Source organism: Anomaloglossus baeobatrachus, chromosome 3 (genome assembly GCF_048569485.1).
Source record: "Anomaloglossus baeobatrachus isolate aAnoBae1 chromosome 3, aAnoBae1.hap1, whole genome shotgun sequence".
NCBI lineage: Eukaryota > Metazoa > Chordata > Amphibia > Anura > Aromobatidae > Anomaloglossus > Anomaloglossus baeobatrachus.
Genome location: NC_134355.1, coordinates 183,171,462 through 183,196,012, shown reverse-complemented (window position 1 = coordinate 183,196,012; position 24,551 = coordinate 183,171,462). Strand labels below are relative to the sequence as shown.

At 46.2% G+C, this 24,551-nt stretch overlaps 1 protein-coding gene across 1 annotated transcript in view; it reads left to right on the top strand.

Annotated features, from left to right (window-relative positions):
- The first annotated feature begins 1,199 nt into the window (after positions 1 to 1,199).
- Positions 1,200 to 24,551, top strand: part of THBS2 (thrombospondin 2) — a 227,897-nt gene continuing 204,545 nt past the window's right edge. The window contains exon 1 of the mRNA XM_075339620.1: positions 1,200 to 1,448. The gene's annotated coding sequence lies outside the window, so the exon portion shown is untranslated. The remainder of the gene's footprint in view (positions 1,449 to 24,551) is intronic.

Below are 24,551 nucleotides of genomic sequence, written 5' to 3'. Positions count from 1 at the left end.
GTGGGATTGTGGAAGGCATGAGGGGTGGAGGCGGAGATAAGGGTGGAGTCTCAAGATGGCCCCAAAATTATGCCAGTCAGGGGCCCTGAAATTCCTAGTGGCAGCCCTGGTTGGGGGAAAGGAGAGAAAGCCATGTCTAAGGTAATGAGAAGAGGAATCATGCCCTGCAGATTCTGGGCCCGACTCATTGTAATTTGTCCCTATTTTCGTGTGAACACCTCTCAGTCATTTTTTAATCTGTGGCAAATTTATCACACGATTTGGGTTTTTTAAAGATGACTTTTGTTGTTTAGCTTTCTGATTTTCAAATCAGTGTGGCTTCTCTACATGTAGTCATCGTCATCAAATGTTACTATAAAAAGTTGCACATTTGGTTTATCTGTTTACGCAGCCCCCCCGCCCCTCCTCGCACCACCGGGGTAAATTTCTGCACAACAATTACTTTGGTGCATTTTTGCGCCATTTGTGAAAACAAGTTGCAAAATGAATCAAAGAAAAAACTTTTTTTTTTTATTTTCTGCACATTTCATGAACCCCGGGAGCCATTGTGAAGGATTTGGCACAAACAATCCACGAAAAGCACAAGACCAAAAAGTAAAGTGATGGATCGGGGCCACTGAGTGCGAAACAAAGACACAGTTCATCACTTCTGGCTTTTTAGGTCTTTTAAAAATGGTCACAGTTAAAAATGGCCTTATCTTCTGTCTTTAGAAATTGTTTTTGTGAATTGTTAGAGCAAATAGTACAACATTTTCCAAATCGATGCTAATAAACCCTCTGGACTGCCATAGAATGGCCCCGGGGAGGGCTGCAGCACATTGCAACAGAGTTTGAGTCTTTTTGAAAAGTTTAATACAAAAAAACCCCAGAAGAACATATAGAAAAGAGCCAAAAAAAATATAATAAAAATTAACAAACAAACAAGCACGAAGGCAATAATGAATGAGTGAGCGCAGAGTGGGACACAAACACGTCCATCTTCATTGGATAATATCACACCATGCGGTGTCTCCCTGACAAGTTCAGCCCCAGCCCCAACCCCAGCCCTTCTGTCACGGTCAGTGCCCTGAGGTGAATTGTAGTCAGCCACCATTACTATGTACAGCTCCACACAAAAGCTGAAGTCTCCGCCGTCCTGGGCTGTGGCCATCGCCCCTCCTCACAGCCCGGGAATGTCCTCCTCACACAGAAGGGGCCGGCTCCCATCACCTCAGCACGGAGGGAATAGTGTCAGCGATGACGGGGATTATGTCATTCCACACTCGGCTTTTGCTTTTTTTCTAACTTCTTGAAAGTGCTTCCTTATGGGGCTGATTGACAGCAAAGCTGGAGAGCCGAGGAGTATATAAGTGAGAGGGAGCTTCTGCCTCCGCATTCTCCACAGGACAGGCAGGAGAGACCTGAGGAAACCATTGCAGCGGGGACCACTGGGGAGACACTATAGTGAGGTGGGAACAACTGCTACATCTGCAGTATATATGTATATACATATATATATATATATATATATATATATATATATATACAGTCCTCCATGTACAGTGTGCGTAGCATATGCAGCTGTGTATGATTATGTATATATAGGATGTGAGATTTTTTTTTTTACACACACACACATTTTTGTGTTTGTATATACAGCTGTGTGTGTGTGTGTGTGTGTATATATATATATATAGAGATATATATATAGATATATACATATATGTATGTGTGTGTGTGTGTGAAATATATACTGTGTGTGTATATATATATATATATATATATATGTATATCATATATATATATATATAATTGTTTACATATATGTGTAGATATTTATATATGTATGTATATATTTCATCCATTGTCAGCATTAGGAGCAGTATTGGCCGCACAGGAGAGGTTTCCCATGTCTGACCAGTGTAGTAGGACTGGTTTGCAGGTAATAAAGGCTTTGCTTGGCACTGGAGGACTTGGTGCGGCCGGTGGCATGGCTGAGGGCTGGCTGGATCTGACTTTGTGGCTGGTCTGATGAAACCTATATCTGGCCCTAAAGGGCTGCAGGGGGAGACTGCTGTGCCTGACTGCTGGAGAAGAGGCGCCATTCACTCCTGCTGTATAGGTGGACATGGGTGCTCCATACATTTAGCCAAAAGTAGGAGCTGGTCGGAGCTATCTGGACAGTGATGCATTACTTTATCTGTATTCAGTATAGACTTTGCTTCTTTTTTTCCAGTATTATTTAATATACATTTTTATGTGTAAATATTTAGCTATACTTGTCTTTATATGTCCTTTTCAACCCCGATTTATTCCATCGAGCCTCATAGATTTTATTGTTTGCCCCATATTGTGCCCTCCTAAGGATACACGTGTAGAGGACCAAATTATTCAATCAGGTCTGAGGAACATTTTTATTTAGGATTTTGGATGAATTGATGCCTGATTTACTGTAAGCGCAATCAATGCAATGGCTGTGGATTTAGTAAAATGGTGAAATGGATTGAATTGATGGGATTTTGCCAATCTTAGTGTGACTTACGTGGAGGCTGGAAATCCCAATTAGGCACGTAGAAAGTTTGAGAAGTAGGGGGGCTAGCTTCAGTTAGGGGAATGTCGAGATTCCTTACTGGTCAGAATAAATGAACGTTTAATTAGATAGTATAAATGGGTTCCCATCCTCGCCAATGGTGGAGATTGCTAACTGTGTATGTGCCAGATGACTGTTCCTATTGTGTTGTGAAGCTGAACGGCTGCCAATGTCAGTTACGCTGGTGAGAGAGTGGAAAACTGACAATAAAAGTCAGGATTTCATCTGTGCTGCCGATAATTTATGATGATATGTGGAAAGTTTCACCTCTGTGTAAGACCTAAGTTGGTATCCTTACCAAAGTTCAATGCCAACTTTACTGGAGATCTCTTGCTCTTCAATTAATGTATCAAATTACAATCATGGCATCTAAAACTGTTCATATTTTGCCATTGTCAACATTTTATCATTTTTGTTGTAGTTTTCTTCATTATTTTAAATTACCTGTTGTTTTTCTAGTTTTATGGTTACAATGTAAGCATATAATATCAATAGCCCCAAGAGGAAAACATTTGCTTCTGTGAAAAAAATTCTAAAAACACAAATTTGTGTGTAGTTTTTGGGCTTAAAAATTACATGTTGTAACCGATTTTCCATTTAGACAAAGCTACAATGAGTAATTACAGTTAAGCTCTGTTCACACCTGCACTTAAGGATCTGTTTTTGGAAAACAGATCTGTTACATAGTGGATGCAAACTAAACAGAAGAGCCCCATTGTTGGGATCCGCATGGTTTCCATTTTGTTTGAATTTTTCCAAACGCTGCAAAAAAATTCTGCTGCTGCACTTTTGGATTTGCTAAACTAAACTAGGTGAACGTAAATGTGGTCTGAACAGATCCTTAGCTTAATTTTATCTTTTTAGTATTAAATTGATCTCTTTTTTACTTAAATGTTCTGTTTGTTCTTTTGTCCTTCCTCCGAACATCTGACTGCACCTCTGCTTTGTCACATTGACTGGTTTGTACATGTATACATTCGTCAGGATGTTACAGGGTGAAAAATTAATTTGTTCTTGTTACATCAAGGACAGCATGATAATCAGTAAGCAGATAAAACAAGAAGGGTGTAATAGGTTAACTGCCTCACATATGTGGAGGAACATGCGCCACAGTAAATGTGAACCTGACCATTAGATTTCAACAAAATTCTGTAATAGTAGGCAAAACCTAGTAGAATTTAGAAAGCGTTGTTGCATTTCTATTGTTCATAATCTTATGTACCTGTGGATTGTGGGCAGTCTCCTGTCTGACAAATTTTAAAGGGAAGATCCACTACTCAGACAACCTCTTCTCAATTACTATATTCCCCTATCTAAAACAATAAAAGCCCAATTACATCCTCTACTCTTCTCCGGGGCCGACGCCGTTCCTACTACATTGGCACCAGGACTCGTGTGATATGTCAGAGAACAGCAGTTTTCAAATTCTTTCAGATGTCAGTTTCGTCCAAAGAAAGTGAGAGTAAAGTGTCCCATTGGTGGCCTCTGATTGGCTGAAGGGCTCTCTTGAAATAATATCTCGCGAGCCTCAGATGATCTGGCACCGATGTCACTGGAATAGCGGAACCACTGGGGGTGAGAAGTGGCTGTTATTATTCTAGAAGGGAAATAAGGCAAATCAGGCATTGTCCGGGTAGTGGACAATTCCTTTAATAATCCAAACTGCCAATGTTCTTTGAAAAGATATCCAGTGTATAACTGTTGAGTTGTCTTCTGTAGATGTGTATATAAATTAAAATTTAAAACTGTGAGAAATTGATTCCTGAGGTGGTATACTATACTCCGATAAGTAATACTTTAGGTGCTAATTTTTTTTTAATAATTTATATATATAATTGCCTTATTCTGTCTGTCTGTCTCTCTTGCTCCAAAATGACGTCATTATAGTGACAACTGTCTCCACACCGCGCGCGCTAAAGTGCCTGCTACCAACGGCTCAGCTAACTGAACAGCCCGAACTACGGGCCGACAGGACGACACCCGACACTTGCCCCGACTCCCTGATGAGTGCTGCACCCCCGGGAGCCCACACCGGCATCCCAGCCGACATATACCCACCGCTCGCCTCTTCCCCCCGCACACATTACCCCACTCGACTCCACCCCCTGCACTCCGCCCTCCGCATGTATATACTGAACATACACACACACACACCAATAGTCACCTGTCCCCAGCCATGCAGTCCCCAGCACTGACGTCCTCAGTGCCATGGCCCCGCTCGGCTCCACCCTCCCGCACTCCGCCCCCCGCACACATTACCCCGCCTGGCTCTTTCCCCGCACTCCGCCCTCTGCATGTATACACTGAACACACACACACACACACACACACACACCTGGATAGTCACCTGTCCTCAGCCATGCAGTCCCCGACACTGACGTCCACAGAGCCATGGCCCTGCTCGGCTACACCCCCCCCCGCACTCCGCCCCCCGCACACATTACCCCGCAGGATGGGGGCACGCATCAGGATTGTGGCTGCACCACGATGGGGGCACATACCAGCATTGGGCCACATCACAGTAACAGCATATTTTTACTTAACTTTACACTGTTCATGTCCTTCTTTCATTACAAACCATGGACATCATTAAACATTAGACTCATCTATTAAAACTGTTCCTTCCATTGTTTGTCATTTCAAAACCAATAAACAATTATAAGAATGCTAAATTAAACCTAACCCATCCAGTCCATTCATTACCTTATTATTCAATCTGATAACCTACATACACATTCTAGACTACCCAATACATTAGAATCGGGCCACCTTCTAGTATTAAATAACTTCTTTAAAGGAAACCTATCAACAGATTTGGACTCTATAAGCTGCAGTCACTACCAGTGAGTTGTTATATACATCATTCTTAAATGCTGTACATAAGAGCCCAGGCCGTGCTGTATAACATAAAAAATAGTTTTATTATACTCCCCTAGGGGTGGATCGGTCCAATGGGTGTCGCTGCTCTCCAGTCCGGTGTCTTCTCCGTCTTCTGCGATCTCCATCCTCCTGGCCAGCCCCATGCATGACACATCCGACGTCATTTACATTAAGGCCTCCATTGTGCTCCTACACATGTGCACTTTGATCTGCCTGGCCTAAGGCAGATCAAAGTATTGTAGTGCACATGAGTAGGCGTTCTTTGACCTTTCATCGCGCTTGCGCATTACAGTGCTTTGCTCATGGAGCCCTATCTGTGAATGACGCTATAACCAGGCCCCTGCACTGACTAACAGCTTGTTCTAATGCACAGCAGCTGTCAGTCAATGTGGGGGGCGTGGTTACCTATGTGACTAAACACAGGGTGGTGACAAAACACACACCGCCACCTCCCCCGTGACTATAACTGGAGCTGACAGAAGGAATAAAGTTAATTTCCTTCTGGCAGCGGAAATGTGTTTAATGTGCACAGCCCATGTGCACAGTTTAATGTGCAGGTGTCGGGCACGTTCAGAATGCTATTAACCTGCAGATTAACCCCATATCAACTGGTTAATAGCATTTTCCCATGTTCCCTTTAAACACAAAGGATTTCTCCCCACTAAAAGCAGAGGGATAAAGCTCAGTCTTTTTGCTATGTGAGAACATGGCCTTACATTATTTTTCATTTCCAAAAGCTTTATTTTAAAAGAGGAATTACAAATGGCTAATTGGAAGAATAAGGAGAATACATTATAATATTTGAGGAATACATTGTAAACAAATATAGTAAAACAATATAGGTAACAGGTATAGGAATGGGAGGGGAGAAATTGGAAAGTAAACTTTTATTGGGAAAACAAGGGAAGTAGGGGAGGAAAAAGGAAAGGGGAGCGAACATTTATATAAATTGTGAATATATAGTTGTTAAAATATAATGTAAATTACACATTTATAAAGAACAATCCTGTGAAAAGAAAGAAAGAAAGAAAGAAAGGAAAAAAAAAAAAAAGTGGGGGGAGTAGGGCCTAATAGTAAAATCCGTTCAGGATTAAGGGTAATTATTTATCCAGGGTTCCCATCTCTTGCAATTAACTGGGAAAAGGATACATTACTTTCATTATTTTTAACCTCACATATACATGGAGTACAAAAATGATAGGCATATACCTGTTCTTTGGATTACCATGCAAAAATGGGTTGAAGAAAGCTCAGGCTATATAGCTAAGCATCTATTTCATTTTATAAAGCTATGCTGTAAACATTGAAATCTAGACCCTAATCTTAGGGGTACTTTGCACACTACGACATCGCAAGCCGATGGTAGCGATGCCGAGCACGATAGTCCCTACCCCCGTCGCAGCTGCGATATCTTGTGATAGCTGCCGTAGCGAACATCGCTACGGCAGCTTCACATGCACTTACCTGCCCTGTGACGTCGCTCTGGCCGGCAAACCGCCTCCTTCCTAAGGGGGCGGGTCACAGCGACGTCACACGGCAGGCGGCCAATAGAAGCAGGCGGGCGGAGATGAGCGGGACGTAAACATCCCGCCCACCTCCTTCCTTCCTCATTGCAGCCGGGACGCAGGTAAGGCGATGTTCTTCGCTCCTGCGGCTTCACACACAGCGATGTGTGCTGCCGCAGGAACGAGGAACAACATCGTAACATCGGTCCTTCCGAAATTATGGAAATGACCGACGCTACACCGATCATATGATTTCGACGCTTTTGCGCTCGGTAATCGTAGTAAAAATGATTCACATACTCCGATGTCGACAGCGACGCTGGATGTCCGTCACTTTCGATTTGACCCCACCGACATCGCACCTGCGATGTCGTAGTGTGCAAAGTACCCCTTAGACTGCAGTAACACAGAGGTGTCATATTTACCCATGAATATCCACACAGTATTATATATGAAAGGCCTTCAAGGACTTGTTCACTACTCGGACATGCCCTTCTCCATCACTATATTTCCCACTTGTAAAATGATATCAGCTATACTCATCTCTGGTACCGACGTTGTTCCAGTAATGTTGGCTCCTGCTCTCCAGGTATAATAACTGGTGCCATGGTTGTACAAATGGTACATGCTAGAATGTTTGGACTCCTGGTAGGTTTAACGCCATTTCCGTCACATGTTGTTGGCCTCACTTCTGGTTCGTAGTACAGCATGTTATTTGACAGAGTGGCAAGGGACTCTGGAGAGTTATGACGAATCTTTAGCCATCATTACCTGCATCAATGAGAAGTTGCAGGTGAAAAATGGCAAAGGGTGGTGGGTTTTGTGGGGTCAATACTAGTGTGTGTACTGCTGTGGTGGAGTTTAGAGAGGTCTATACTGCTGGGGTGGACTGCCTCTGGTGGGGTTGAGGAGGGTCCATAATGCTGTGCATGACGTCTGTGGTGGGTTTTGTGGGGTGTACAATGCAGGGGGGGATACCTGTGGTGGGATGTTAAGGACCTATATGCTGTGGGAATACGTGTGTTGGGATTTGGGGGGTGTGTATGCAATGCTGTAAGGATGTCTGTCATAAGATTTGGGGGTGTACAATGCTTGTAGGACTCCTGTGGTGGGATTTTGGGGGATGCCTGTGGGGTGAGCAATGCTGGGGGATGCCTGTGGTGAGATTTCATCTATAATGCTGTGTTATGGCTGTGGTGGAATTTTAGGGGTTTATGATGCCTGTGGTAAAATTTGAGGTGTGTGCAATGTGGAGGTGGGATGTTTTGTTGAGATTTTAATGGTTATGTGATTCTTGGGGATGCCTGTGGTGGCATTTTAGGGGGTGTGCGATGTTGGAGGATGACTGTGATGGCATTTTTGGGGGTGTATAATGCTGGGAGATGCCTGCAGTGGGATTTTGAGGGTCTATAATGCTGTGGGGATGCCTGTGATGGGAGTTTGGGGGGTATGCAATACTGAGTGGATGCCTGTGGTAGAATTTTAGGTAATGTGTGATGTTGGAAAGGAAAGATGTGGTGGGATTTGGGGTCTATTATGTTGGAAGATGCCTGTAGTGGGAGTTTTGGGCTGTGCAATGCTGGGATATGCCTTTGTGTGATTTGTGGATGGGGGGGTGTAAAATGCTAGGGGAAGCCTGTGGTGCAATTTTGGGAGTCTATAATGCTCTGCAGATGTCTGTGTTTGGATATGGGCTGTGTGCTGAGGTGGAAGCTTGTAGTGGTATTTACACTCCTAGTGACAGCGCACTTAGCTCTACATATAACCCAGGGACAGTGCTCTTATTCATACAACCTAAGGACAGCAAACTTAGTCGTACAACCCCGGGACAGCTCTCATACAGCCCCACTACAAAGGGACAGCTTTCACATAGCCCTTCTAACCAGGGACAGCTCACACATAGCCTATCTACCCAGAGACAGCACTCGCATAGCCCATCTTTCCAAGGGCAGCTTTCAAATAACCCACATACCCAGGGACAGCTCTCGTACAACCCTTCTACCCAGGGACAACTTTCGCATTGCCCATCTATCCAGGGACAGCTCATGTATAGCTTATCTACCCAGTGACAGCTCTCACGTAGCCCATCTATCCAGGGACAGCTTTTGTACAACCCAGGGACAGCTGTCTTAAAGCCCCATGACAGTTTGTGAATTGCAGTCCATGCTCGTACTATGTTGCATGGAAATCTGCATTCTGCATAAGTCCTTACAATAGCAAGCGGACCTTTGAAAGCAAACATAATGCTGATGTGGCCCTTGGGAAAATGCATTTGATACTCCTGATGTACACTGTTAGTGTAAGGCTAAACTCACACAAGCGTATAGAAATGTTCCATTTTTCATCCAGAAAAAAAACCTTTTTTTTATCTGTATTGTCATCTGTATACCATCTATATGGTATCTATTTTTATACATCAGAAGTTATTAAAAGTTACAATAACTAATACAGTTTCTTATGTTAAAGAATTGCAATGAATCCATAAAAATCGTGCTGTGTTAGGCTATGTGCGCACTAGAAAGTGCCTTTTTCTTAAGACAAATCCGGACCCTCTTAAAGAATCCCGCACCCGCGGTAAAAAACTGCACCAAAACTGCATGCGGTTTTACCGCGGTTTGCCGTGGATTTTGTGCGGATTTGCCTTGGATTTGCCGCAAGTTGGTCCCCGCTGATTTTTACCATTATCTATGGCAAAAAGCGCAGGTACCTGCAGAAAAGAAGTGACATGCTCATTAATTCCGCAGCGGAAAATCCGCGGGTAAATCCGCAGGTATAAAAAAAACCGCAGTGTGCGCACAGAATTTTTTAAAATCCATAGGTTTTGCTGGGGAATGACTGCAGCAATGTTAGACACATTTTCTATAGCAATTCCACAGCAAATCCGCAGCTAAATCTGCGGTAAATCCCCAGCGTACGCACAGGGCCTTAAGTGGTTTCCCTTGTTATAATTTAGTATGTGTACTTGATTCTCATGTGCCAAACTATGTGCACGTCAATGTAATCAGTTTGGCTAAAATGTATATACTCATATTACAGAAACACACTCTCTAATTTATTTGTCATTATGGAAAAGAATTGTGATGTGCACGATTTAGAAGCCACATTCTTCAGGATCAAATCCATGTCAAGCTGTCTCCTTGATTAAATGCCTGTTATCTTTACACATGTGTTTTAATTCATCTTCATATATTTCTTCTTTTAATATTATATTAACCTGTCTGTGGTAACTAGTTTGCTCCTTCGCTCCTTCCTCACTTCCAAATATCAGGGCCTTGATCTCAACCTCCTGGTATCGGAGGAAAAGCGACCCACAAAAAAGACTGTTATTGTTGGCGCGTTTTGAAGTGATACATCTTAGTCATAATCTGCCTATTTTACCAGGCATGGGCTCAGATTGGTCACGGGCTAATTTGTAGTGTGCTGCCCCAGGTACGATGAACAATCTGACGTGCAATTCTAGAGAAAGGTACGATGTTTATGCGATGAACGTTTTAACATTCAATCGCAATCACACGTACCTGTCACACACTGCAATGCACCTTACAATGCCGGATGTGCATCACTTACGACGTGACCCCGCTGACACATTGTAAGATACATTGCAGCGTGTAAAGCAGGCTTAAGACTCTCTTTTTGACTTAATGATGGTCAGATTCTGGTCACTTACAGTCTTTTTGATATACCAAGCTTTAAAAAGAAATTGATTTCTAAAGTAGCAAAATTAAAGGGTTAAACAAAAGTAAAACCTGACACTTTATACATTTTCTTGGAATTTCAAAATTAGGCTTTTGGAAAGCAAATCCGAAAACCAACTTGATGTGCTGCTGTTCAGCTTTCCTAGTTGAAAGCTTTGGAGCTACTGTACTTTATCTGGAAAATTACTTACTAAGCACATCTGGAAGTTATATTCTCACCTTACACCAAAAAAAAAATACTTCTGTATTTTTTGGCTTACTATTCATAAAATATTAATGGAAAGAAGTAGACAATATCATCTTTATATGTACATATACTCTGCAAAATTATAAGTACAGAAAATATACTATTATGTTATAATAAAACTGCACCAACAAGCAGTAACATCACACAAAGATAGTCAGATGTATTAAAGGGAACCTGTCAGGTGTAATACTTTGTTTTTCCAAAAATAAGACACTGCCTTATATTTTTTTTGCCCCCCAAAAAAGCGCTAGGGCTTAGTTTTGGAGGAGATCTTATTCTTGGAGAAACACGGTTGGGGGTAAGTTTACCCCCCAAAAAAGCAGACCCCCCCACTTCCCAGGAGACTCATACTCACGAGACCAGGACGTCTGCGTGGTTCCCAGGTCCTCCTGTGATCTCTGGTCGGTGCTGCACGCCGTCCTACCCTGCTGCTAGCTGACACGCTGACACACACAGAAGATCGCAGATCACACACAGACACACAGCAGATCACAGATATACACAGCAGATCGCAGGCACACACAGCCGATCACAGATACACACAGCCGATCACAGATACACACAGCAGATCGCAGATATACACAGCACAGATCACACACAGCAGATCGCAGGCACGCACAGCCATCACAGATACACACAGCCGATCGCAGGCACACACACACAGCAGATCGCAGATATACACAGCAGACCACACACAGCAGATTGCAGGCACGCACAGCCATCACAGATACACACATCCGATCGCAGACACACACAGCCGATCACAGATACACACAGCAGATCGCAGGCACGCACAGCCAACACAGATACACACATCCGATCGCAGACACACACAGCCGATCACAGATACACACATCCGAACGCAGACACACACAGCTGATCGCAGACACACACACAGCCGATTGCAGACACATCACATCACATCACATCCAGCACTTACGGCAGCAGAAAATGAGAGCAAGTCACGTGTCCGGCCGCAAGTCCTGTTCGTCGCGCTGCACCGCACTGCCTCTCAGGATTCTCCCGGCGAGAAGAGATCGGTGTCACTGGATGAGGTGAGTGTGTATGCGATCCGATGTGTGTGCGATCCGATGTTTGTGTGTGTGTATGTGTGTGTGTGATTTGTTGTTTGCGTGTGACCTGATGTTTGTGTGTGCGATCTGATTATGGGTGCGATCTGACTGTGTGTGCGATCCGATGTTTGTGTGTGAGATGTGGTGTGTGTGTGAGATCTGATTATGTGTGTGTGAGAGCTGATGTGTGCGGGGGTGTGATTACTGCAGGTCCTGCTGCTCGGCGTCTGGTGAGTGTAATTGCCGGGTGCAGCTGTGTATAATGAAGTGTCCTGCAGTATCTGTATCTTTTTTAGCTGCACGGACACTTCATTATTGATCCGGGACTAGGGCTTATTTTCGGGGGAGGGCTTATATTTAAGCCTTTCTCCGAAAATGCTGAAAATCCCTGCTAGGGCTTATTTTTGGGGGAGGTCTTATTTTTGGAAAAACACGGTATGCACCCAGAACCACACGCAGTTCTGGGTGCATATTTCTAATCCCTGCCTAACTGTCCCTGTATCTAGTAGCATAGAAAAAGGGATCTTTAGAAAAAGTATTTCTAAAGATCTTTTATTGTATGCTAATGAGCTCAGGGAGTAGTCCCCTGGGTGTTGATTCCCTTGCTAGTCGGCCCCATTAGCATGTTAGTACTCCCCTCTGGGCTTTCTAACATGCTAATGAATGTGCAGCGTCAGAGGATGATCTCACTCACCTCTCCTCTGCCATCGCCACCCGACGCTGGATTTCTGCGCATGATCCCGGACTTTCGCTCATGCGCACTACTTTAATTTGAAGAAATTGACGCGTAAACCCGACTTCATAGTGCACATGACCGAAACTCCGGGGTCATACGCACTGAGCTGAAATCCAGCGTCGGGCGGCCATGGCAGCAGAGAGGTGAGTGAGATCTTCCTCTGATGCTGCACATTCATTAGCATATTAGTAGACCCACAGGGACGTACTAACATGCTAATGGGGCCAACTAGCAAGGGAAGCAACACCTTTGGGACTAGTCCCCGGGCTCATTAGAAATATCTTTTTCTAAAGATCTGTTTATCTATGCTACCAGATACAGGGACAGTTAGGCAGGGATTAGCAATATATACCGAGAACTGCTCATTGTTCTGAGTGTATATTGGACCTGTTAGGTTCCCCTTAAGGTTTGCCACCAAATAATAAATAGCTATAAAATGTTTCCTGTAATTGATCAGTTCATTTACATCCTTAGCTAAGATCATGAAACAAGCTCAGTGTTTTCATGAGATTCTTATTCCAGATCAGTCTTGCTTCTCCATGTATAGCACAGGAATCGGCGTAATAGTACAATTTACCCTAATCAGAGAATAAACTTGAGTATACGTTGAGGCCTAGTGTGCACATTGAGTATTTGGTGAGCTTTTTACCTCAGCATTTGTAAGGCAAAACCAGGAGTGGAACAAGCAGAGTAAAGCGAGCTTTACATGCTGCGACATCGCTAGCATCGGCTAGCGATGTTGAGCACGATAGCACCCGCCCTCGTCGTACGTGTGATATTGTGTGATTGCTACCGTAGCGAACATTATAGCTACGGCAGCGTCACACGCACATACCTGCTCTGCGACGTCGCTCTAGCCGGCGAACCGCCTCCTTTCTAAGGGGGCGGTTCACTCGGCGTCACAGCGATGTCACACGGCAGGCGTCCAATAGAAGCGGAGGGGCGGAGATGAGTGGGACGTAACATCCCGCACACCTCCTTCCTTCCGCATTGCCGGTGGAGGCAGGTAAGGAGATGTTCATCGCTCCTGCGGTGTCACACACAGCGATGTGTGCTACCACAGGAACAAGGAACAACATCGCTAATAAGCATTAAACGATTTTTTGTTTCAGGACGACCTCTCTGCTGCAAACCGCTTTTGCGATCATTTAAGGTCGCTCAAAAGTGTCAAACGCTGCGATCTCATTAATGAAGCCGGATGTGCGTCACAAACACCGTGACCCCGACGATAATTCATTAACGATATCGTAACTTGTAAAGCCCGCTTAAAAGTATAGAATAGAAACATGGGCGCCACTTCCCCATTTGTTACCACTTATTTTGCTTTACAAATACTGAGGTAAAAAACTCACCAAATACATGTGCATGTGGCCTAATAATGCAGGAGTGGAAGTTTATTATGTGCTAATGTGATGCTAGTCACTATTTATGGATAGTGTAGACAGAATGGTAGTCAAACAAGCCTGGCCAGGAAACAGGAGGCCACGACAGGACACTGGGAGTAAGCAGAAACACGGTAAAGTCACATGCCGAGGGTCAGCATTCAAGGAGAGTACATATTAGATTCAGGGAACAGACAGACACTTGGTCAGGTAACGGTCCGAGGTCAGCAGCCAGGAGGTAATGACAAGAACAGGGAGCAGAGAGGAGTCAAACAACAGTTTGTGAGTTTGTGGTCAAGAAACTTAGACCAGAACACAAGAACAAACACAATCCAAGAGCACAACTGCAAAACCAGAAACTACAACTAGCGAGGTTCTGGGAGAGCATGCTCAGTAATGAAGCAGAACAATTATCAGGGAGGTGGAACACCTGAGTAAAAGCACCTCCCAGAACCAGCATGGAAACCTGTGCTCTCAAACAACCTGTCAGCTAGTGCTCAAAGAAACACAGCAGAGCATCTCCAAATGCAAGATGCTCTGCACAAAGGAAACATGTCACTGCCAACTCTATAGTTCAGGAAGGCACGGCAGAGCATCACCTGTGTGCAAGATGCTCTGCACAGAGGAATTGTGACAGCTTCATTGTCTTTCCACCTTTGGTTAAAGTGGGATTCTTGTCTGCCTTAGACTTCTGCAGGCATAGTTTGCATTGGCTTAAAGGAATATTTTCTGGTTAACTTTTTTTGTTTAAAATGGAAGTCTAGCATTTTTTAGAACACGGATCCACATGTGGCTTGTGAGACCTTAATGTGTGGCTTGCGTCTGTCTGCCAGTTTGGTACATTAGTGTGGCGCCCTGGACTAGCCAGGTCGTCACAGGTACTACAACACATACCCCCACCCTGAGGCAGGCACATCAGCCAGACACAAAACCCTTGTTGCCTCCCTCCAGGGGCTGATGTCCACACCAGGTGGGGTGGAGCCAGGTGGTTGGCCCCACCTACTGAGGAGTTCACAGTCCTGGAGGCGGGAGAAGGAAGTCAGTGAGAGTAGAGAGTAGAGTCAGAGTTAGTGAAGTAGGAGTGGAGGATCAGACTGGTGGTGGCCATCTGAAGGAGAGGCAGATCAACGCGGAACCATAGGACCGGGGACGGGCGATGGCCCGCCGGTACCGAACCGGGGAGCGAAGTGAAGCCAGCACACACAGGCAGGGCCTACGGACCCCGACCAGGCTTGGAGTCGCCATTAGAGGTCAAATCCGTCAGTGACCGGAACCCCAGGGGTTTCCTAACAGCCAAGACCCAATAGAAGGCAACCGTCCGACCAGCGAAAGGAAATACAGCTACTGCCACAGCTAGAGTTCCAAGGGCCAGAGCCTGCGGGCAAAAGGGCTCCTCCGGCACCATATACACGCTGGGGAGCGGGTTACCGGTGGGAATCCATCGGAGCCGAACATACACAAGGGTGCAGGGAAAGGCAGCCACCACTAACCGTCCGGGAGAAGTCACAGCAGCCGGCTGCGGGACCCGTCCATCCAGCCGTTTGGTTTACCAGAGACTTTGTGTACATTTGTGGCTGAGTGAGTACAACCGTGCCATCCGGCACCGCGCTGCGCAGTCCACGCGACCCTGCACCTTGCCAACCCTGTCTCCCTGTCACCTCACCGGGCCCCGGGACCACCAACCCCTACCCACGGAGGGGGGAAACAACATCCCAGCTGCTCCCTACCATCGCTCCCGGGATCCCCGTCAACAGCAGCGGTGGTGTCCAACCTCACCACAACCCGTGGGTGGCGTCACGGATCAAATCCCCAAACCAAACTACCCCCCTTTCACTCACGGGCGAGGAGCGCCGCTCGAGTCCCCGGATCCGGCCCACCGCTCGAGCCACCGAGCAGCCATCGCAGCAGCGCCGGACCTGAGCGTTAGCGAGCGCAGCGCAGCGGCGTCCTTCCCCGCCCGCGACATTAGCACGAGGTCTAAAAAGGTCTATGAAGAGCAGGGATCCAGATTTTGACTTCTTAAGCTGGCCCTACAAAGCAAAACATCTGAATAAGCATATACTGACCTTGGGGTTAGAGAGATTAATTATTTGTTAAAATGGACATATGATGATGCTGCCAGATAAGGGTAAAGTGGAAACCCGTAGATGCAAATACACTACCTTGGTGTGATTTCTGTGAGAAGGCTTTGGCTGTCATTAATGACCCTCTCTCAGAGATGAATGTGACTCTCAAAGGAAGAAAGGTTGGGGATCACAGCTTTCTAAGTATTTGCCTCATGCAGGAGGAGGTGGAGGTCAAGCGGGAGAAGACCCCTGTACCCGTTCCCCACGCCTCGGCTGAGGCTGCGCCGGATCGTTGCTGCGAGGCAGGCCCCAGGCCATGTCACCGCGGGATCTTCCACCGAGGGCGCCAGTAGTGGGCAGTGTAGTGGAAGTCCCGCGGGGCCCGACCCGCGCGCAGGGGCAAGCAGCCGCCCCTTACTGGGACAGGGAACCGACCCCGCTGGGCCGAGAGATTGCGGAGAGGGACAGGCGGAAGGCTGAGCTGATATCCCGCACCATAGAAGAGAAGGAGAACCTCCGCAGGGCCACCTTCCGGGTACGGGGCCCGATCCACGAGGGGCAAGCAAGAAGATTTGACCCCCGCCGGGGGTATGGATTTATTTTTGAGCCGGGCCTGGAAGCCGAGGTGTTCGTGGCCTGCCGGGATGTTAATGCCCATCTGCCAGAGGGCCACCCGTGCTGTAACCTGCTCCCAGGCGATTTAGTAACCTACACGCGGCACTTTGGAGAGAGGGGCTGGTTTGCCCTTGATGCCAAGCTGAGAGGAGGCCAGGAGGCCCAAGAACCGGCCCAGTCCCCTCCTCCGGCCTGTGGTGTGGACTTGAAATAAGGCAGCGGTCCCTCCGTTGCACCATTGTCCCCATTGGGACCACCAATACCGTAACCTGTTAAGTAAATGAATGATAAAAGTAATCAAACCGAAGTTTTACCTGATTGACACCGTGATTGATCCGGCCGTTGCCAGCAAGTAGTCCCCGTAGGGACCCTTTGCTACCATTGCATAAGAAACTGCTTATGGACATGCCTGAGAACTTGCAGGGCACCCACGAACTAGTGGGATTGTAAATAGGTTGGGGCATGTTTCCGTTGCTGCCTCCGGAGAAGCTGATTTGGAGGATGGGCCTGGAGGAAAGAGATGGCCCAGGCCTGCCACTACCGCAACCGGTGGCGATCCTCCGGGGGTCAGGGGTCCCCCATGGACGTGGGGTCCCCTGAAGTGACAGTCGGGTGCGAGACACCGTACCCGTTCAGGCAGCCTGGATCTGGACTGGGGTCAAGGGGTGCTTCACATTTTCTTAGGGGCAGCATCAGGGCCAGGTTGCTTGGGTGGGAGAGCGGAAGCCATCCGTTTAATGTCAGTAAAAGTGTAATATGATTGTTTTGCAACGTTCAAGTGTCCTTACAAGTATGCATATGTTGAAAAGTTTTAAATGTTATTTATCTTTTACAGTTTAAAAAAAAAATAAATAAATAAAACCGGTGATGGACGGGCAGCCCGCGGACGGTCTGCATTTAACCAAGGGGGAATGTGGTGCCCTGGACTAGCCAGGTCATCACAGGTACTACAACACACCCCCCCACCCTGAGACAGGCACATCAGCCAGACACAAAACCCTTGTTGCCTCCCTCCAGGGGCTGATGTCCACACCAGGTGGGTTGGAGCCAGGCGGTTTCCCCCACTTACTGTGGAGTTCACAGTCCTGGAGGCGGGAGAAGGAAGTCAGTGAGAGTAGAGAGTAAAGTCAGAGTTAGTGAAGTAGGAGTGGAGGAGCAGACTGGTGGTGGCCGTCTGAAGGAGAGGCAGATCAACACGGAACCATAGGACTGGGGACGGGCGGTGGCCCGCCGGTACCGAACCGGGGAGCGAAGTGAAGCCAGCACACACAGGCAGGGCCTACGGACCCCGACCAGGCTTGGAGTCGCCATTAGAGGTCAAATCCATCAGTGACCGGAACCCCAGGGGTTTCCTAACAGCCAAGACCCGATAGAAGGCAACTGTCCGACCAGCGAAAGGAAATACAGCTACCGCCACAGCTAGAGTTCCAAGGGCCAGAGCCTGCGGGCAAAAGGGCTCCTCCGGCACATATACACGCTGGGGAGCGGGTTACTGGTGGGAATCCATCGGAGCCGAACATACACAAAGGTGCAGGGAAAGGCAGCCACCACTAACCGTCCGGGAGAAGTCACAGCAGCCGGCTGCGGGACCCGTCCATCCAGCCATTTGGTTTACCAGAGACTTTGTGTACATTTGTGGCTGAGTGAGTACAACCGTGCCATCCAGCACCGCGCTGCGCAGTCCAGGCGACCCTGCACCTTGCCAACCCTGTCTCCCCGTCACCTCACTGGGCCCCGGGACCACCAACCCCTACCCACGGAGGGGGGAAACAACATCCCAGCTGCTCCCTACCATCGCTCCCAGGATCCCCGTCACCAGCAGCGGTGGTGTCCAACCTCACCACAACCCGTGGGTGGCGTCACGGACCAAATTCCCAAACCAAACTACCCCCCTTTCACTCACGGGCGAGGAGCGCCGATTGAGTCCCCGGATCCGGCCCACCGCTCAAGCCACCGAGCAGCCATCGCAGCAGCGCCGGACCCGAGCGTTAGCGAGCGCAGCGCAGCGGCATCCTTCCCCGCCCGCGACATTAGCACGAGGTCTAAAAAGGTCTATGAAGAGCAGGGATCCAGATTTTGACTTCTTAAGCTGGCCCTACAAAGCAAAACATCTGAATAAGCATATACTGACCTTGGGGTTAGAGAGATTAATTATTTGTTAAAATGGACATATGATGATGCTGCCAGATAAGGGTAAAGTGGAAACCCGTAGATGCAAATACACTACCTTGGTGTGATTTCTGTGAGAAGGCTTTGGCTGTCATTAATGACCCTCTCTCAGAGATGAATGTGACTCTCAAAGGAAGAAAGGTTGGGGATCACAGCTTTCTAAGTATTTGCCTCACCTGTAAGTAGAGCAGGAATCCTATAACGCATACTTTTGGAACAGTTTGGCCAGCAGGTAAGGCCTGCAACACACATCCGTGCCGCCGGCACGTGTTTGTCATTTTTTACATGTGCCTCCGGCACGGAGACACGTTAAGCAATGCTACCCTATTGTAACAGACACACACACGTAAAACCACACGGAACGTGTGTCCGTGTGCGTTTGTACGTGTGTGCGTTTTTCAAAGCGCTGACATGTCAGTGTTTTCTCCCGCAGCACGGGTGTCACACGGCCCGCACCCGTACCACACGGGTGTAGTGTGAATGCGGTCCCGTGTGACACGCGCCGGAGAAAACACACGTGTCAGTGGAAAAAAAAAAAACATTTACTCACCTTCTCCAGCCCTCCTGTCTCTGCCGCTGCTGCCTCTTGCTGCTGACCGCCGCTCATTAATCTCATAGAACATTCACTTCACTGCCTGGCAGCAGCAGCAGCGGGGAGACGGGAGGGCTGGAGACCGAAGATCAGCACCACGGACAGCAGCACGGACAGCAGGAAGGACCAGGTGAGTATGTTAATTACTATCGCGGATAGCACACGTAGAACACACGTGTCCCGCACGTACCAGAGACACGTACTTACCTGCATACAACACGCAGGGGAAATACGTGTCTCTCGGCACGTTCGTGATTTTCACGTGAATGTGGCAGAGGCCTAAGAGGAAGAGATGGAATTGAGGGTATGCATTGTAATCTATAGCTATGTGCCCATGATTAGTGTTACTCACATTTTTTACGCTGACTTTTTTCGCTGCTTCAAAAACGCAGCATTTTACAGTACAAGCTAAGTGGATGGGATTATAGAAATCTTCTGTCCTCTGTGTTTCTTTTTCCGATGCGTAAATTCACCTTCTGTGCATTTTTCTAAGCCGCAGTATGTCAATTTATGTTGCGGGTACGCTGAATTTTCAGTGCGAACTTTCTCCATAGACTTGCATTAGTTGCGGAAAACCTGCAGGTAAAAAAACGCATATGCGTTTTTATTGCTTTTATGCAGCATAAACACAACAAAAAACGTATTTAAACAAAACATATCAAGAGTCAATAATCTTAGTTGAAACACAAGCAGTAGAACAAACAGGATGTTGCTCAAAGCAAAGTTCAAAGTACCAATGCACACAAGAATATAAAGATATAGTTAAGTATATGATAGAAATATAGAAATATATTAGAATAAATAGGGAGATAGATATCCTGCAGCTATATAATGTTATAGATTTGCACTATTTAGTGCCTTTCATGTGGCACTAAAGGGTGTTTAGCCTGGTTTAACCTAATAAATAAATAATTAATTAATTTAAAAAAAAAACAATGTGGGATTCCATCTTTTTTTGATAACCAGCAAGGGTAAAGCAGACAGCTGTGGGCTGATATTATCAGCCTGGAAAGGTCCATGGTTATTGGGCCTTTCTCAGCCTAAAAATACCAGCCTGCAGCCGCTCCAGAAGTTGCACATTAGATATGCCAATTCTGGCTCTTTGTCTCGGCTATTACCGATTGCCCTCATGTAGTGCAATTGGGGTAATGGTAGTTGGGGTTGATGTCAGCTGTGTAGTGTCAGCTGGCATCAAGCCCTTGTGTTAGTAATGGAGAAACATCTATCGGACATTCCCATTACTAACCCAGTTAGTGAAAAGAAAAAAACATACACAAATAGTTTATTAGAAAAATACTGACCTACACTTTCCCTGGTTCACCATTTTATTTAAAAAAAGCCATTCAGGTCCACCGTAGTCCAGGGATTCAGACAAATGGAAACCTGAAAGGCATAAAAAGAGAGAAATAAAAACAACACACTGTCCCTCGTTCACCAATCAATTAGAAAGCAAAGTTCTCTGCTCCAGCGGAGTCTATCGGTTTTGCACGACATTCCTCGATTACCTAGATGAAAGGCTATGCTGCCTCAGAACAAGACTCTGTGTGCTTTCAGCAGTAGCCATATTAGGAACATCACTGCTCATCAGAGTGTCAGCTGACACTACACAGCTGACATCAAACCCAACTACTATTACTCTGATTTCCAACGCACCAAGGCAATCAGGAAGAGCCTTATGTGACGTGCCACATCTGGGGGCGGCTGCGGGCTGGTATTTTTAGGCTCAGAAGGGCCCAATTACCATAGACCTTCCCAACCTGGTAGCATCAGCCCGCAGCTGCTTGCTTTACATTTGCTGGTTATCAAAATTTTGGGGAACCCACGCTGTTTTTTAAAATAATTTATTTATTAAGTTAATCCAGACTAAACACCCTTTACTGCCACATGCAAACAATAACACACTCACAGCATACACGTAATGACTACATAAAAGCACACAGGTTTGCTTATTATGCACTTTTACTACCTGCACACTTAATGCATACAGTCATGTGTATGTGTGCTTGGGGTGGTAGCCATGGGCAAGTGACTTGGTCTCTTCACCCTGGCACGCTATCCTCAATGGTCGAGTGTATGTGGAAGCTTTAACTCATTGCACTGGTACTTCTGGGCTGACGGTTGGCTCCTTATAATCTTATAACACTGCATACAAAGTCATCAAGGAAGAATCCACAATGGTTGAAAACCATTACTTCATGTGCTTTACTGGCAACAAGCTTCAAACCCTGTTCCACTTTGTTTGCGACATGTTTCAAACTCAGTTTCTTACAAGGCATTGACATTTTAGTACAGACCGGCTCTATTATTATGGCAGCAGACATGCCATTCATTCTCTTTACACCAGCTATCAAGGAGGGAGGATAAGGTTGGCTCATCTATATTCCACAGATATCTAACCACATGGGTTAATGTGTATCACTTCAGTTAGAGTACCCTGCACGGCTCTGCTACTACTCCAGAGTCATACATAGAGTCTATTCTCCTGTGCCAGTGGCCTTCAGCCGGGCAGCCTCTTTCTCTCTCTCTCTAAAAAGGTTCCCATAACAGACTGCTCTCCCACTGTCGCACTTTTTCACATGGAAAGTTTCGTCTTGTCCTTTTCTACACCTCCATGGAGCTTAGCCTGCGCGGTCACCTCTGCTTTCTCCTGCATGTAAGTTCTGCCTTACACTATACTCTGCTAAATCCAGGAAATACCCTTCACTATATTGCTCTTACTCCACCTCACTGTGGGCCGGCTATGAATTTTATGAAGTTTAACCCTGCCACACTTTCTCTGTTCCTAAAGCTCAATTTTTCTCTTACAAATGTGACACCTAGTGGTGGCTGGTAGCACTGTGCCCATATGCAGGGAATTAGGGTGCTTTCACATCAGCGTTTTTTTTTGCCGGTCGGAAAAAAAACGCAAACAGCATATGGCCGGATCCTGTGGTCTGAATGTGCAACGCATGCAACCGCAATTGTTATATTACCGGATCCTTCTACTTTTTATGGTTGCTGTGATGGATGCAGCTGGACACAGAATTTAATCGGCCAGCACTGGAGTCAGCTGATTGGGACTCAGCTGAATTCCTGATCTCACTTAGGGACTCCATCTTTATTACTCCCGCTCACCCCTCCATGATCCTGGTCTTCTGTCTTCTGTCACCGATCTTGCTCTGCTGTATTAGAAAGCATGGGGGAGGAACTACTTTCTGGGCATTCTCAGTACAGACAACAGGATCCTGCCTATCAGAATGCGGTGACTTCCGGTAGAGCAGGATCTGGCTCATTGAACTACATTGCAGGTACCGCCACAATATGAAGGATCCGGTGACATGCAGTATTTTGACCGAGGTCAAAAATGCAACAAGTAGCGTTTTTGAAACATGGTAAAATACCGCGAAACACTGGATCCAGTGTGTGCCGCATGCAACCGCATGTAACCGCATCTTGCCACGATTTTATTGCAAATGCATTGGACTGATAACGCATTTGTAAAGGATATGGTTTTGCGGCAAAAAAAACATTCATGCCGCATTTGAAGAAACCCTGATGTGAAAGCACCCTTTACCAGGTTGCCAGAACTATTCATGTAAATATATATCACACATTATACATTAAAGCAACAACGTTTTCAGCAGGGTACAAGATTGTAGGACTGTAGGTCACCCTCCTACTAATGCATCCATACAAACTCATACAATCAAACATAAATGCATACTTATCATATGTAACTGCTTACATTTGCACAGACAAACATACCGTCACATATACTTAAGGCCGCTTTACATGCAACGACATCGCTAATGAGATGTCATTGGGGGTCACGGAATTCGTGATGCACATCCGGTCTCGTTAGCGATGTTGTTGCATGTGACACGTACGAGCGACCGCTAACGATGCAAAATACTCACCAAATCATTGATTGTTGACACGTCGTACATTTCCCAAATATTGTTGCTAATTTTAGACGTAGGTTTTTCGTCGTTCCTGAGGCAGCATACATCGCTACGTGTGACACCCCAGGAACGACGAACAACACCGTACCTGTGTCCTCCGGCAACGAGGTGGCCGTGACTTTCATGTGGCTGCTCTCCACCCCTCCTCCTCTATTGGACGCCTGCTGCGTGACGTCGCTGTGATGCCGCACGAACCGCCCCATTAGAAAAGAGGCTGTTTGCCAGCCACAGCAACGTCATAGCAAGGTAAGTCCGTGTGACGTGTACTAGCGATTTTGTCCGCCACGGACAGCGATTTGCCCGTGATGCACAAACGACAAGGGGGCGGGTGCGAACGCTAGCGACATTGCTAGCAATGTCGCAGCGTGTAAAGCCCCCTTAACACATAGCAAATAAAGATGAGGATCCCTATCTGAGTGCCGTCATTCACTACTTTTGTTTGACACTTACATGTATATAATAGTCCAAGACTTTTGTTCTAAAAGGAGAATTGAGGGAAGGGATGGTAAAGGGAAGAGGTAAAGGCAACTTTTGCAGAAAGTTATTGAGTTCATCTTAATGTACTTTTTGAGTTTCCCAAACTTAAAGAATTACTAGTTCTCAGGGGACCTCTTACAGAGTCCTGTTCCACCTTTGCCTATTGAGAAAACATGCATGCTCAGCTGAGCAAAGCGTGCATGTTTATGGTGGTTAGGCAGGATCAGCTATCACTGCTGTTTCAGATTTATGGCCACATTTAGCTGACAGTTCAAAGGGTTTGAGTTCTGAGCTGTATAATACACTAGACCTTTTATCATTTTATGTAGTTTTTGTTATTTCTTGGTTTTAAAAAATTGAAAATTGTTTTTGTTTTTTTTGTTTTGCTGAGTAGCATTTACTTACATTGTGTATCCCAGCAAAAATTGCTGAAAGTGTTGTTTTATCTTTAGAGGAATGTTTTTTTTTCTACCATTCCAATACTTTCTTTCTATCTTTTCTATATTTTCTGTCCAAGTGAATAGAAATAGGGCTGTCACATAAGCAGACAGTCTTTCACAATAACCCTTGGGTTATTTGCTTGACTGACAGGGCCAAAGATATA